Here is a 5159-nt window from a genome sequence, read left to right as displayed (position 1 = left end):
TTTTTCTTTTGCTTATTACCGACAGCCGCGAACTTTTTGTCATTAAGCTACCAATTGTAAGTGTAGTATAGTACCTGAAGGCAGACCATTAAAACGCAACCATAATAAAATCCTACAGAATCCAGATGTTAAAAAGGAAAAAAAAATAAAAGTTATGACTTTTAATAGAAACTAAATAATAATATACGCTGTAAAGAAAGAGAGAAATCTTAAAGATCTTAAAGAATTATGCATGTTGCTTTTCTGTAATCACGATATAGCAAAGTGCGGAAATACCAAGTCCGTTTAACGAGGTATATTTTATATTTGCGGCTTTTATAATTCCATACGAAAAAAAAATAAAATAAAAGGAAGGAAAGAACACTCCGCGGGGACCTAAGATTTAGATAATAATTTATCTTTATGATGTTTATTGTATTCTATGTGGAACAAGCGTGACATTTTGTTGACGGATCGTATCGCGATTTACTATAGTTATTTTAGGACGTTCTAGATTAATTTTATCGCCTTTTAAGGTCTCCGATGACTTTACGGTAAACGAAGCTGCATGTATAATTCCAAATGTAATCGTCATCTTTAACATTTTAATTGCGATCTTCTTTTTTTGTTTTTCTTTGTACGAAAATTTTAATGCGTAATAACGATGGTAAAGCAACATATTTCGTCTGCATGACTGCGACTGTTGTCAAAAGAGCTTGGCCAAAAAAGATATTAGACGACCAAAAGGATTCTTAACGATGTATTTTCTGGAAAAGTAACGAAAGAAAGAGAGAGAGAGAGAGAGAGAGAGAGAGAGAGAGAGAGAGAGAGAGCGAAAGGGAGAGAGCGAAAGAGGTAGAGAGAAAGAGGGAGAAAGAAAGAGAGAAAGCGAGAGCGAGAGTCTCACTGTGAAATTTAGATTTCAATTCTTGTTGTATTAGTTGTAAATATATGGGAAAATATAACATACTTTCGAGTAGCTGAGAAAAGTCTAACATGTTTCACAAGCCATTCGATCTGCTAAGAATCATTTTCTTCGTGCGGCCTTTCGAATGATTTGTATATTTTTATACACCTGAGCAACACAGAGAGATGCATTTGCAGATACGTTTTAACAAGAGGAGAGATACACACGAGACATTCTATATTGCAACTCAGAGATGTTGAGGTTTGTTATACTCGAATTTATTACTAAGTTACCGGACGAAAACAAATTTTCTAACAGTATCTAATAAAACGTAAGTCCCTGCGGGGCAAATAGGAAATACGAAGTCCACGATACCACTTGTACCATAAATGTTTTTTATATCGCATTACGAGATTTATGGCAATCGGTGCTTAAGGTACGTTAAATTTGAAGAGTCGTAATGAGTCTGTGTTGTGATTAGATAGCTCGAAAGCAATGCTTAAAAAAATAGATAGATTCACTTTGACATAAATAAAATATTAAAGAAGAGAACAACCAGCTCTCCGGAAGTCTCATCCAAAACGTAACGAGATATTACGTCGCACCTTACCTCAATGACTTTTTGATAATTTCGGCAGTTGAAGTTTGTACAGGATATGATTTGTTAGAAGTAGAGAGAGAAAGAGAGAGAGAGAGAGAGAGAGAGTGAGAGAGAGAGAGTGAGAATGAGAGAATGAGAAAGCGAGTGGGAGAGAACGAGAAAGAGTGAAAGGGAGATTAAACGGCGAGGACGCGCTGGATTTTCTGTGACAAATCTTGGCGTCTCCGCGTATATCTTGTTGAACGGCAAAAATCAGTACGCTCTATAAATATAGACAATGTGTGATACACACGAACCCTCTTCCGAATTCAAGATGTTAACGCGCTGTGCTCACTAGTCCTAAACTTGGTGTTCACGTGACATTTTCACACGCAAAACCGTCGTTCGAACTAATATACAGAACTATTTTTTATCATAAACGAAAACTCAAATCGTCATCTTCGCCCGACATTCGCTTCACACTCGCGGATAACGATTGCGCGCGACAGGATATCACTTGTAAAATAGCCCTCTCCATCGAATGGTTCGTACTGTAAAGGCGTATGAAATGTATGAAATACGGGGATAGCACTCGGATACTCTTCGGTCTTTCTCTCTGGGGAAGCCGGGGGGAGAGGAAAAAAGAAAGAAGAGAAAAAGAAACGGAGGAAAAAAGATACGCACCGATCCGACCGAATGACGGACTCCTGGGCACAGCGCGCGCTGCGTTTGGTAATGCATCGAAGTATCGTTCTTCTTATCGATGATTGTTGATTTTGACCGAATGATTATAATTGTCGTTTGATAATAGAGAGAGCGCAGAGGAGTGTGATTGATAATCGGTTATATGACGTGACTCTTAGCCGAATCTAATTCTCGCGCACCGGCCAACGAGGCAGCTGGTGGCGGTGACGAAAGGAAGGAGAAATTTAGAGACAATTTTTTCGGGACGCGAAACAAGGACGATAGCGTTGTTGTGAACCGGCATACCGTAACCGCAAGATGCGCGCCAATCACGAACACGCGATGCGTGCCGGACACATCATAGCTATGCGGATTTTCGTTTGCGCGAGGACGCGGCGAGAGATGCGTGTCAAATGTAAACGTTCAGTAGAACCTCCCATGGAAGGAAGAAAGCGAAGAAAAAAACCACACACACAGAACCCGATGATGCGCAGGACGAACTTCTAGACTACTTTCTGTTTCCTTTCTTTTTTTTTCTTCTAGGATTCTTTTTGCTTTTCTCGACATACGCGCGTTCATTTTTGTTCGAAAGTTTCACTACCTTTATCATCATTATCAACATCATCATCATCTTCATCATCATCATCATCACCACCACCACTACCACCACCACCACTACCACCACCACCACCACCACCACCACCACTATCACCACCTTCGTATGACGAATGAATTTGTCCACTCAACAGCTGTCGTAAAATGCAAAGTATTTAAGCCAATTAGCAGACAACAGAGATGTATACATTTAATAGCATAAGAACTAGCCGTGATTCATGTTCCAAATGATTTATCGTTGCATTTTCGAGTACACATGGTTTTCTTTTTCTCCTTTTTCGTTCGAGAGAAAGAGAAAGAGGGAGAGAGAGAAACGCAAATTTTACTTTAATTGTCTTTAGCTTTCCGACAATTTCAACAAATCGTTTTCACGCACTCCGTGATTTTCAATCACGCACACGCTCGTTAATTGCTACGAATCGATACGCCTATTGCAGCCACGACGAATCTTTTCTTCGTGTGTGTGTGTGTGCGTGTGTGTTTGTTTGTTGTGTGTGTGTGTGTGTGTGTGTGTGTGTGTGCGTGCGTGCGTGCGTGCGTGCGTGCGTGCGTGCGTGCGTGCGTGCGTGTGCGTGTATGTGTGTGCGCGCGCGCTTTGCATTTCCGACGACATATTTTAGCATGAAATCTCAGATCCAGCGCGAAACGCGAGTGAAGCTCTTCGTCTGCCGAAGACGTACTCGCGAGACGTGCTGACTTCATTCGCGGGATCTTTTTGGAACATGTCGCGGCGGACGTAAAGTAAACCTAAGTTTCCTAACGTCATATGTAAAAGCATTGTGTTCAGAAACAAATATACTATAATACGACTGATGCGCCTGAGAGGCGACGTGCGAGCGTCCTTTGAGAATTAAGCATGATAAAGAGTGACGATGTCTTGATGTCTCGTTCGGCGATGGCATGCACCAATCGGGACAAAAAAAATATATAGAATGAATGCTGAGAGAGAAAGAGAGAGAGAGAGAGAGCGTGAGCGAAAGAGAGTGAAAGAGAGGGAGAGAAAGAATGCGAGAGAGGGAGAGAGAGAGAGAGAGAGAGGAAGAACGAATTAACAAACAAAAAAACCGATTTATTAAGATGAAAAAAAATAATTAACAAAACTCCATACCGGATGAAGGAAAATGAACTTGTATCTAACGTGTATACATTGTCATAACATTATTATGATGATTATTATAATTATTATTATATATAATAATGTAATTGAAAATTTGAAACGATATTACATAAGGTTAATAATAAACAAAAGCATCTTCACCTTTTGTTGTTTACCTTTTTTTCCGTTGGTATTTCTCACGTCACACCCGACCCATCCGATAATCGCGAATGAAAATCGCGTGAAAGATAAAACGATTGTTTTTTTTTTAATAAACAACACGATTGCTTCGAGTACGAGTCATTACGGATTTTAAATTTTTAGATATGGAGTATTGATATCGGCCAAGCTCATGTAAAATTTAACGCTGACTCATAACCGAACATGACTGTGCTTAATTTAATTTTTAGCAAATTCATGAAGAACGTAGCACTAATTCGGAAGTGAAATTAAATATTTCTCCATATCGCCGAAGCCTAAAATAACGGAATTATATGGATATTATTTAGTATGTGTTGTTAGTTTATACTGAACAAATTAACTGCCGCTCATTTTCAGGCGTCTGATGTATTTCCTCGATAATCGAAAAGAGATTGTTGATGTAGCGTTTCCTATAAAGCGGGGTCTATAATGAAAATTTAAGGCGTAAGATTTAAGAAATTGACCAATCATAATTGATTTTTCTTCTATATATATTAACGCTATTTAGCGCTAAATGTTGTTCGCGGAACTAGAAGATAGTACTAAGAAACGCGATCGTGACATCACTGGTGGTGGTGTGCTCTACGTTATAATTTCGCACTACAAACGCTATTTCTTCCGAAGTAGTATGATGATGGCGTTATGGCTTCTGCCCACAGGACGCGGCAACGCGGCAAGAAGTGACGCGGTAGCCAATCAACGTGCCATTTTTCCACGAGAACTAAAAATTTATTGACTGCTGCGTTGCTTCTTGCCACGCGGCAAGCATTTCCGCGCCCTGTGGGTAGGAGCCATTAACGTTGGGAAACTATGTGAACGGCTAGAATTGCGTATCAATGCATATGAATATCCAGTATCAGTACATATTCGTAACTTGAACTTTTTATTTTCTCTCAATATACAATGAACAATTCTGTGGAAATGAAGTGTCGGGATGAAGAAACTGAAAACGATATAAAGTGCAACTGTCACTAACCAGTGCCTTTAGAGCACAAACCGGTAAGTTCCTGCTAAATATCATACCAGTTGAAAATTAAGTTATGGTGGTCAATCATTTTGCTTTAATTGTAATATATATATATATATATATATATATA

Source organism: Dinoponera quadriceps, unplaced genomic scaffold, assembly GCF_001313825.1.
Source record: "Dinoponera quadriceps isolate SergipeBrazil2010 unplaced genomic scaffold, ASM131382v1 scaffold566, whole genome shotgun sequence".
Lineage (NCBI taxonomy): Eukaryota > Metazoa > Arthropoda > Insecta > Hymenoptera > Formicidae > Dinoponera > Dinoponera quadriceps.
Note: the sequence above shows the minus strand (reverse complement) of the source record.